The sequence below is a fragment of the Sander lucioperca genome, chromosome 10 (assembly GCF_008315115.2).
Source record: "Sander lucioperca isolate FBNREF2018 chromosome 10, SLUC_FBN_1.2, whole genome shotgun sequence".
Classification (NCBI taxonomy): domain Eukaryota; kingdom Metazoa; phylum Chordata; class Actinopteri; order Perciformes; family Percidae; genus Sander; species Sander lucioperca.
In genome coordinates, this window is record NC_050182.1 from 32,282,542 (window position 1) to 32,294,962 (window position 12,421).

A 12,421-nucleotide genomic window follows, 5' to 3' on the forward strand; every position below is an offset into this window, starting at 1 on the left:
GGACCACTGATTAGCTTACAACGCTAGTATTCGGGGCACAGGGAAAGTAAAAACAAATCGCTATTTTATACCACTAAAAAGGCTCAAAATATCACCACACTTCACTTCACTTAGAAAGACAGTCGCTCCCAATCTATCTTTTTAATAAACTGTCTGTACACTTACAATGTTCTCAATGCTTCGGTTAACATTTAGGGACCCTCATTATTCTACTGTTGAAGTGTGGTGATATTTTGAGCCTTTTTAGTGGTATAAAATAGCGATTTGTTTTTACTTTCCTTGTGCCCCGAATACTAGTGTTGTAAGCTAATCAGCGGTCCGTGCTAGCTTGTTTCAAGCTACAAACACATTTGATTAGCATGAAAACATGTCCCAGAGAATGATCGAGTGTATACACATCTGTTATTAAACCCTAGGTTCGTTTTGCGCCAGAATTGTCCTTTAAGAGTGCCCCTCCCAGCGGTGCTTAAAGAAAACTGTATTGCACACATCCATATATAACATAAAATACAACAGCATTCATTCAACATTCATCATAAAACAAGGGCAGGTAGTTTGTGATAATAAATATATTGCACAGATCAGTTTAATGAATTGTAAAAACGCTAAACAATTTGAATATGGGGTGCAAAGTCTGAATGGCCTTAAATTGTTTATTAATCTGGTTGTTCATGTTTTGATGGACCTGTAGCATCTCCCTAAAGGCACGAGATCAGAGATCTATCAGAGATCTCTCAGTCAGAGAGCTAGGCTTATCGATCTACAGTATTTATTATCTACTAGAGCACTCTGGTGGCTAAGGCTATAATAAGTAGGCAGTACCGCCTGCTTTGCTTAGAACAAAAGGAAAGGTTATACATATTAGCCGTGTGTGTGTGTGTGTGTGTGTGTGTGTGTGTGTGTGTGTGTGTGTGTGTGTGTTAGTCAGATAAGTAACTGAGTGGGTGTAATGCTCTGAGTGCAGTCATTGGCTTTGTGAAATGACTCACAGCAGCCAGATATTACATGACATTCATAAATATTATATTCATAGATTACATATATTTATAAATAGTTTACATGTCATCATTGCATACGTGTGGGGAAGTCCAAATGTTAAGCTTATGTGTATCTGAATCAGTACAAATAAATATATCACTGCATAATCTTTACAGAATGGGCCCTTGGGAGTGGTAAAGTTATAGCCTTTGTAAAAACTAAAGTATTCAATGAAACCCATAAACTTATAAAATAGAAATAGGTAAGTCCAAATATGAGGGCTGTGTTACTTAGACCAACTGCATATATGTTTCACAGCAAACATAGGCCTATGTATTTAAAAATATGGATGCATTAAGCCTATGGAATATTAACTAATTAGTATACTATAAATAGCGGCATTCATTTGACAGTTTTGCATTCATCTCTTACAGAGGCCTGATACCTTTTGGCTGATGGCTTACTTTACTATCGTCAATTGTTTTAATGTATTGGCTCTTCAAAGCTGATTATATGCTTCCCTCTAGTGGTGAAACGCTCACAGTACATTCTGAATGAAAAACACAAACAGTAAACCCACTAAATAACAAACACACACACATGCCCCCACACAAAACTGATACAGCTCTTGTGGACCATACAATCCACTTTACAATACATTTTCATACACTCCACAACAATTGTAGTCCGCTAATAATAACCTTTTCATTTGTCCTAAGCAGAGCAGGGAATACTGCCACTTTATTAGCAACTGCAGCCATCAAAGTAGCCTATAGACACTGAAAAAAATGACAAGGTTTATTAAAAAAAGATGAGAAACTGAATTTAAAATATCCAGCCAGAAAAACAAATCTACAATATTTTCAAGGGATAATAAGAATAATGACTCATAACATACTAAGACTAAACTTAATCAAAGATGAAACTCTAACTTTTAATATATAGAGATGGCTTACATGTGACTTGCAAATACACTTATTGTATTTATGGCACATGATGCTGGGATGAGGCGTTGCTAGACATAAAGCTCTACTGGGGCACAGGCCCCCCAAAATAATTCTAAATGACTGCTTTGTGTATGAAATGTGCTAAACATACTGCCATTGCTTGGCCACTATTACTGCCATTTCAATTCTGCTGCTGAAATTGAAACAACTGGACTTATTAGGCAATAATAACAATGAACCCAAAATGCAATAACAAACATATGAATTGCACTTTATGATGCAAGGAAAATATCTCCAAGAAGGAAAGCCATTTCGGACAACATCTTTAAAGACACCGACAGACAGAGGACCTAGTTATTGCACACAACTTTGTATTACGAACAAGTTTAAAGAAGTACATATCAACAATATCCAACAAATTTATATTTCACAAAACTTTCAGAAAGTGACTACAAATGCAGCTTTTGTAATGGTTATAATTCCCTCTATTTATTTCAAGCTTATATAAAAGCATCTCCTTATCTCCTTGAATAACTCTATTTATTTAATTATCTAGCCCAAATCTACATTTTACAAGATTACATTTGAACACATCATGTTATAATTTAACTTTTACGCCTAATAGTCATTTAAACGAAATAGACTTCTAACGCATCTCCATGTTATCTCCGCTAACATTAGCTGTTAATACCGTTATAGACAAGCACGACTGTGTTGCCTCAAAGCAGCTAAAGTTATAGCTCGCCTCTGGTTTTTGGTCTAAATACATCCTTAATTCACCACGTTATATGTGAAAAATATGCCGGCTTTACACAATGGTTTTACACATGAGAATTTACTGGGGCACAGCAGATCAACACTGGGGCACGTGTCCCAGTAAAAGGGGTCTAGCGACGCCAATGGATGATTTCCATCCTCAACACAAAAGTAATGTAGGCTCAACGATAATCAGAAAGGTATTACTGAACAACATGCAACAAAAGAAAATCTGTCATTCATTACAAATATAAGTACCAGCAACAATGTACCTTTCCTTGGGTGCAATAGGCTATAGCCTAACATTAATGTCAGCAGTAGCCTACCTCTTTTGTATCATTATCTGTTGATTCTTTAAAATGAATCTAGGTCTCAATCATAACATCCTGCTTTATTGTTACACTTTTCAAGTTTGGTTCTCATTGGAATATGTGAGGGTGGAAGAATTTTTAAAAGTGTTAATGTGTGACTGCAACAGGATGTGAGTAGGCCTATACAGGCTATTTAAAAAAGAAAAGAAGAAGAAAACTTGAAAAAAATGTTCTGTCTGGACAGGATGTCATTAAAACTCATTGTGATATGATAAAATGCATTTATTTCAGAGTAACGCTGTTATTGGCCAAATTTGAACAGACCACAAAAGCCTGGCTGTCACTTTTTTTTTTTATTTGTGCACTGTCCGAGTATGTGATGAATGCTCATTATACAGAATAACTTCAAATCATAGCCTGACATTTTGGAAATAGACGTTTTTTGAAGACAAAGAAAAACAAAAAGCAGCACACTGCACGTATCTTTACAACAGTGCTTTACTCTACTGCGTAGATGCTGATTTGTGCGTGCACAGCAGTTTCTAAAGTCCCCCATTCACAAACATATTGACTGGACTAGGTACTCAAGCATGTGGTGTGAACAAAGGCGCTGTATTTTGGAAGCTGTACTTTATTTATCACACTTGATTTCTCCTTGTCCTCTCAGCAATCATGTTTTTGCTTACGTTTTTTGTAATTGCAAGTATGTCAAGATCAGCCAGTCAAACGTAGCCTACACACGTGCACAAACACGTGGCATGCACATTTTACTGGCACAGATGCACAAACACCATTCAACTTTATATTTTAATTTGGGTGTGGAACGTGTAGTCAAAGTGCCCTGTGGGCTGACCATATCAGGTCGTGACATTTGCATTTGACAGGAATCACATCAGAAAGGGTTAATACTGGGGAAGATGGAGGGATAGAAGGGGGGGGGGATTGTGGAAAAGGTTTCCCCCATTCCACCTACATCCCTGTCCCTCTCTCTTTCCCGGACCTCAATCCCATAGCTGAGGTGCTTAAATTAAAAAGGAAGAAATGCAATTTAAAGACATGGGGTAAACAATCACAAAACACTTGTTTCTGCAGGAGACACAATTTCCTGGTGCCTTGTCCAATTTCTTATGGCCTGGAGGGCTGCTGCATGCGTTTTAACACCTGGTTCTACACCGCTGATTAAAATTGTAATGCCAGTGTTGAATCAATCCATATGACATTTTGGAAATACACAAGTATCAGGTCATTTTATATATACAGCATTTTTTTGCTGTTGTTTTCATTTGGAAAGAGAAAGGTGCAAGGTGGTGACTCGCACTGGGTGTCACTGCTATGCCTTCCAACTGTTTGAAGGAGAAAAAAAAGGAAGTTTCAATATCCTAAACAAGTATGAATATGTCACTATCATTGTTGTACATAGTAATTACTCAAAAGCCACATGTACGGTGTACTGCAAAAGTGAAAATGGGACAATAATCAATGTATTTACTGTATGTGGTTTTTGTCAACATTACTGCAGGGATCATCATTAAAAGTGGCCTTAGATGTATTGTTTTAGAAATTCATGAAAAGATTAGTGTATGTCCACTTCCCAAGGGGCATGTGAATGATGGCTAGCACTTTGGGTGCCCACCATCACTGCCAATGTGCCTTTAAACCCAGATCCAAAACGGAAACCGCTTCCTGCACTTGGCCAAATCAGCTCATGAAATTTGAAGACCGAATGTGTCTTGCTGAAACAAAAGAAAGTGGAGGCAGAGCAAAAGAGGAAAAAATACAGTAGATCAGTGCAGACAGTCAGAAGACCAGGCTGAGAGTTGAATGGGAATGCAGCCAGAATGAGTGAAAGCAAAAGGGAGGAGAGAGAATGAGAACAAGAGAGGGAATGCCCAGTTTTTTGTACCACTATTATACCCCCTCAGGCCGAACATCTGAGGCAGTGTGACAGACGGACCGTTGTTTGCTTCACACCACAGTAATGTTTTACCAGCCCCTGCGCCCATGTCAATCAATGGCCGGCATGTTCCAAAACATATTCAACACACAAAGAGAACACTTTGGCTTGAGGAAATGGATTGTGCGCAAGATTGGCAGGGGACTCTCCGGATGTGTCAATCACCAAAGGCCTTGTTTTACCGCTGTCCCAAGCTTCAACAACAAAGGCGTTTGCTTTTGTCTCATTTGTCTTTGCAGCCTATGCGATAGAAACACTTGAATTTTCTGTTTTTCAATTGGCTCCAAGAGAAAACACTTCTTTTTTTTCTAAGATAGAAAAGCTCAAACAAAAAGTATATTGTAGGTTTATACCAGAGAGGTGATATTGTACAACAGGTAAAAGCGTAAATCACAATATTCAGCTTTGTGCAGGATGCTGTTTTGTGAAAGCGCTAATCTACACATTTCATAATATGCTGATGATGAGAGGAGGATGACGGGGCGGGAGGAGGAGGGGGGGAGGTCAGATTGTTAGCGTTTGAAACCACAATTTCACACAACGGACATTTGAAATCGGAGAGAGCTGCCGTTCTTTTCTCTGGCATTGAATCTAAGCCGCTTCTCTCTTGTATTTCTTTTCCCCCTCATCTCTCTCCTCTTGTCTCTTGTCCTTTCTTCCTGTCTGGCCTCTCCAGGTGCCGCGCTATCTCGCAGCTAACACAGGAATCCATGAGCCATGTACATCCACGGCCCTTTGAAAGAGGAAGCCACTTTGCCGCTCATCTCGGAAAGCACCTTCCATCGTCCTCTGTGTTCCTCACGGAGATGAAGGGGGCTTCTGCTAGAAGAGCGGGTTTTGTAACCAAAGCCACATGCTGGGCAGGACAGCCAGTTGTAAGACAAGAAAGATCTTTGTGCCGAACACAAGTGCTTGGCTGTCCCCTCGCATGCCTGTCTGTCAGCATTGCTTTGCCGGCTGAACACCTGTACAACTGTAATTTTACACAGAGAAAAACAAAGACATGCTACAACAGGGGTGTGTGTAAAGAGGGATTATACAGGCGTGTGTTTGTGTGTGTGTTTTCTTTGTCAAGAATTCAGTAAGTGGTGTTGAGTGCCCTTCTGAAGGGGAATGTTTGATGGTGAAAAGCATCACCATCCATCTCAAAAGAGTCAGCCTTCCAGGAGGTGAGACTGATGTACTGAACACGTGAATTTGACACTTGTGAAAAATGTTGCTGGAATAGTCAAGTGATGGCCTTTGACCTTTGGAGAAAGCTATGCTATCCTGGATGAGCAGTGTGAGCACTGAGCAACATGCTTCATGCTTCTTCATGCTTCAACATGCTTTGATCTTCTATGTGTAAGCTTCACTTTCGCTGGTGTTCTCAAGCTTCTTGAAAGAAAGTAAAAGACAGAAAGATAGAGAAGACTGAAGTGCTGAATAAAACAGAGGAGGCACAACAAATAGAGACATAAGCCAGTTTGGGAATGAAAGGGGAGGTCATGGCTTTGGAATTTTCCTGGATGATAGCAAGCAGGAAGAGGAAACAGATAAACTCCTGCATGCGCACCCCCCCCCCCCCACACACACACACACACACACACACACATACAATACAGATACCCATGCTCTGTTGTGCTATCATCAAGAGGCGAGTGTTAGTTGACAGAAACCACTGATCTGCCTCAGCGCTAAAACCGTGATAAGGCACTAGGACATCAGTGACCTGTGTGTGTGTGTGTGTGTGTGTGTGTGTGTGTGTGTGTGTGTGTGTGTGTATGAGATGCTCATAAAACCCAAAGGAATTGCTTTAGAAGGGAATTCAGGGGCTACAGCTTAGTTTAACTTCCTTCCTCTTATACATTTATTTTCTACTATAATTGAAACAAGTATACAATGCTCACTACATCCACCAGACTATCACAATACATTGGTTAAGAACCAGATCTTTCAACAAGCAAGTTTCTAAAGTATAAAACAACACTGCCAACATCACAGTGTGACAGGTGTTATGCTTCATAATTTAGTAGGAATAATCTATTATGTATATGATTTGGCTTAAATGATACTCACTAAAAGGCACACCCTTCACTTCAGTAGTTCACCTCACATCTCATCTCACATCTCATCACATCTCCTGTTATGCGTGAGGTGCTTTCGGAGGAAGACCATTAAGGCTTTGCTTTGAAATTTGTCATTCTAAAATGGCCCATAATTAGTTTGTGTTGGCCAAATATCAATTTATTTAGAGTTTAAGCCCCAGCGTTTAAGATGGGAAGGAGACTTATATTTATATTTGATAGTAGATTTCATGTGAGCAGATAGATGTGCTGCAGTACAAAGTAGATAATTAAATGCAGGTTTATTTTATGTGTCTACAAAGTCTTTTTTTAAAAATTCATAGTAAACAAAGCATTAGCATCACATATCAGAGTTGAAGTAATAGTTGACAGTTTTGGAAATTAGCTTATTAGCATTTTAGCTGAGAGTTATGAGAAGATTGATAACACTCGCCAAGATAAACAAACTACAGCCGGCAGCCAATTAGCTTTGCTTAGCACAAAGAATGGAAACAGGGGGAAACAGCTAGCCTGGCTCATTTCAGGCTGTTCTCGTGAACCATTCGTACATATAGCTATGTAAAGTAAAGCACTGTAATTCATATGCATTCCTTGTATTTATAACTGTATGCTCCACATTGGCTGCTACTGTATTAGACCACTCTGGTCCACGTAGGGAGGAGGTCAGGGTGGATAGGGTCATAAAACTCAGGGCTTTAAAATGAGGGAGGGGAGTTTGTGTCCCAGGAAAAACACAAGACTTTCACCCAGGAAATGCGTGTTTGTATCCTGGGAGTACTACTTAAGGGGAACAGACTGTTGTTGCCGCATGACAGTCACAATTTGTCGGCTAAATTTAACTGTAAAGACCGCTACATTTAACTGTCATGTGACCGTAATTTCGTACGATATCATATGAACCTGTGAAAAGTAAAGTGTAAAAAAGACATTTTGTGGTGTAATGGTATGTTCTTTTCGGGACTGTAGCTTCCTTGACTCTCGTCATCACTGCGCAGTTGCCAAGGAACCAGCAGAGACTCCAGAAAGTTACTGATCTCCCTCTCGGCAAGAAAGTGTCAAACCTTTAAGGATGTTTTAAAGAAGCAAGAAGAACAATTTCTAATTTTTAGTATCCAAATGATGGGGTGTCATGGAGCCACATGGGTCTTAGACATGTAAATAGTTAATAGACTGCACTTACATAGCATCTTTCTACCTTAGTGGGCAAAGCAGTATGCACTTCATTCACACATACACTCACACCCTCTTGGCGGCAGAGTTGCCACGCAAGGTGCTGGACAGTGGGACGGACACATGAGCAAGACACTTAGAAATGTGCTATGTTACTGCAATGTCCCCAAGATCCTACACACACAAGTATCTTTACAATTATTATTTTCAGTTAGTGACTGAGAAGTGAGTTACTTCCCTTCCCCTTCATTCTCTGTCAGTCCCACTCATTCAAAAGCCACAACAATCGAAACAGAACTTTGGCTCAATTAGATGGCACAGTAGAGGACCAGCACAAACATTATATCACATCATAACAGATAGGGCAAATGCCAAGAGACGAGGCTGGACAGAGAAGGAGAGAGGGAATCAGAGAGAGAAACAGAGGGTGACTTATTTTTTCGACAAGCAGATTGAAAATATGTAGTCAAAAACAAAATGACCCTCCTTTTATAGGAACAAGTGGTCAGAGAGTGCAGGAATAGAAGAAGCATGGGGAGGATGATTTCGCAGTCAGATTGTTGAAAGGCTGATGTCACATTTCCTGTGTCAAATGTTCTTGGTACAATATTTTTTGAGAAATGTCCTTCTGTGTCTCCACATCTGTCAACACTGCAACAAATGTCTTCTCTCCCCCCCTCTCTTTCTCTCTCTCCGACTCTCCTTTCTTACATACTGTTCTGTAAGGCAGATACTGTTTAGTCTAATTGAACATCTATGGTGATGACAAAGGTATCAAAGCAATGGCATTTTGATTTCACGCTCTCTATTCCTGTTGAAGCTTTCTGTCTCTTTCCCTCTGCCATTTCCTCATCTTCTACAGGACATCTAGTTCAAATCTCTATGGCGGTGGTGACAACCCAGAGGTTAGAGATTATGATTGTAGGGTAGCCAGTTCTAATCCTCAGACTTGGGAAAATTTCAGTGTAGAATGTGAATGAATAAGAAGAAGAACCCCCCTCTCCCGTACCAGTAACTGGGATATTGCTGCTGAGCAAAGAAACCAACCACCAATTAACCCAATAGAGCAGCTCAGTATAACGTAATTGTCTGGAAAACACATCAGGTTTTTGTAGAAATATTAAAGGGTTGCTACATGACCGACCTTTATTACAATATTAAGCAATCAGCCACCTTTTCATTGGCCTTTAAATGTTTATTTCATATTCACTTCTGTCAAGTTTAGTTGACGTAATGCATCATCTAAAGATGACCTTTGGAGTTGTTTTGTTTAGTGACGTCTTCATGTTTTGTATTTGCTTTGCATGCACACTTGAGGTACATATTAATATATTTCCCTATGCTATATATTTTTGGACAATGTAGTTTAGGATTTTATTTTTTCTAAACATAGTTTACATAGTGCATATTCAAAATATGAAACACATGCTGTCAACATACAGTTCATATTTAAGTATGTGTTACAAAACTATCATATACTGTTGAAAATAAACATGAAATGCTGAAGGACATCAGTACAAAGCAGGTCATGTTCGGTTCAAATAGGATTCCAATGGTATAAATAAATGTAGTCATAACTGTATAAGTTATGTCTTTGCGTCTAACTGCACCTAACTGTGATTTTGGTTCTGTTTTTAAAAAATATGTAAAAAGTAATATCTTACATAACATATCTTTGTTTTTGGCTTAATTCACTAGGTAATCCTTGTAACTGTTTCGAGTCAGAGAACTTTTGTTATTAAAACAAAAAATGTTATGTAAATTTGATATTTTTCTATTTTCTAAATAGTTATTTCTTAATACATGTTTGTGTTGTCAGCGGCTACAAAGTGGAATATGTCCTACAGGATTTTGTTTGTTGCAGTACTAGATGTGAGCAAGTGGAGGAGCTCTGGTGATGTTATTTTGACCACTTGGGAAGACCACTGAGAGGACCACAGGACAAACATTGCGAGTGAACATCTACATCTACGTGTGTTACTTCTGCATGCATTGTATGTGTGTGTGTATACCTCTGCACAAATATAATACACATGCATTTGTGTGGACATCATTTTGTTTTTGTCTCTGAATGGAGGCCAAGAGTGGTTTATGTGTTTGTTTATGCATAATATATGCATGTTCCTACATGTATATTGTGCATGTATGGTTGATAATGTGAATTATACATCAACTAAAGACAATGGCGTTGTGAAGCAACACATAATTTCTGCTATGGCTGGTAAAATGTTGCGCTTTTAGTCAGAATGAAAAAATATCTATCTGATTTATGACATACTATTTGGTTGGTTTTGCCTGTTTTTTTTTTAGAATCACATTATAAACCATCCTGAATGAAAGTGTTGTGTGATTGGCAGCACTTCATTTGAACAATTTTATCACAAGCATGCCTCTTGACATTAGAGCTAGAAAAGGAAACATATACTAATAATAATAATATATAATAGGTAACAATGACATACAGCAATTGGCATTTTCAAAGAACCTGGATTCTGCAGCACCATGTATTGACCATGTTTGTATTTTGAGCTACAGATTTGCATATAGGCTGCTTCATTAAGAAAAAAGAAGAGAAATAAATACACAGAAACAATGATAATTTGAAATGTACCATGACATTTCATGAACCTTGGAGTGCTTAATAGGTGAACAAGCATGCATAGCAAATGTGGAGGTGAATGGATATATTGGGAGACTTTAAAAAAAAAGTAGTAACTCAAATAGTCAGAAATCAATATGAATCTAATTTGGATAACTTTGGGATGGAAAAAAAGAATTCCAATATTGGTCAATAGGTAAAAGTGGTCGTTATGGTGCCACCATCTGGAAAGTTATGAAAATGTGCTTAAGAAGCCAGAAAGATTTCAAAACTATCAGTAAAGAATGGCTGTTGTTGTTGTTGGCCTCTGTTTGAAGGTATCTGAAAGATGAAGAAGACAAAGAAAAGCATTAGCAACCTAGAACTACGAAGAGGCCAAAGACTGGAATATTGGAGAGTACACCTCAATAGAGATTTGGTTTGTTTTTAACAAGCATAAGATTCTCAACGTTAACTGTAGAAGAGAGCAGAATTCAGTAAAGAAAACTTAGAAAGTCAAAACAAGGAACAGAATTAAACCATACCATTACTGCACTGACCTTTATTACAATATTAAGCAATCGGCCACCTTTTCATTGGCCTTTAAATGTTTATAAGGGCTTAGAAAGTCAAATCCAGGAACATAATTAAACTGTACAAATTGCACAAGTCTATATTGTATAGAGTGTAATAGAGTAATGTACATAGTGGTGTAATTATAACCCAAATAATGCGTGCATAAATGACAAAAAAGATAAAGGCATCTGTCCATCACAAAAGAATTAAATGGAGGAGACAAAACTCAAAACAGACAGCAGTTTAACAAAGACACACTGCAGAGAGTAAAGACATGAAGGTCAGTGAGCATTTGACTCTGGTGGCTGGGGCTGACACGTTCCATAACTTGTAATTATGAGAAGAAGAAAAAACAGATTATTCTTGCAAAACCTCTAAAGTCTTTTGCAAAGTAAAAATAAAAAGCACGAGAGGATTCAATGTAGTTTTGAAGAGTAAATGTAATTTTCCAATGTGGCGGCACACAATGACATTCAACAGCAGACAGATTATCAAACAGAACCATCCTTTCTCTACATCTAAAACCCAGCTGTCTTGTAGCCCTTACATGGTGTTAAACTGTCCCAGCACAATGGTTGACATTGGTCTTGGAGCAAAGAAAACAATGGCCCTACACGCTCCTATCAAACTCTTACTTAAATCCCCCCCTTTTACCCCGCTTTCATTCTGTGTCATTCTGCCTTGTATCTGGCCAGGACTTACAAGTCTCCGGCTGTGACATAAGGGATTCCATGTTGTCCATTCCTAACAGATTACACAAGGACGCAAAGACAAAAGAACAGCAACACTGCCTGTGCATTTATTTGCCTTAGTAAAGAGAGTGGAGAAAGAGAAGCAAGGGAGTCAAGAGAGGGATGGGAGAGGGAGAAAAGAAGAGAGCAAGGGAAAAAAAGAGAGTGGAAGAAAGAAGAGAATGACATTTTTATGGATATGGATATTTACAGATTTAAGAAAATGCACAAAGAAAAAGGAAGAAAAAAGAGGGGAGAAAAAGGGAAGCATTTCTTTTTCTCTCCGGTTATCGCTGGTCCAGGCCGGCATCTTTATTCTACCAGGAGAAAATGCTAATCATCAATCTCAGGCTG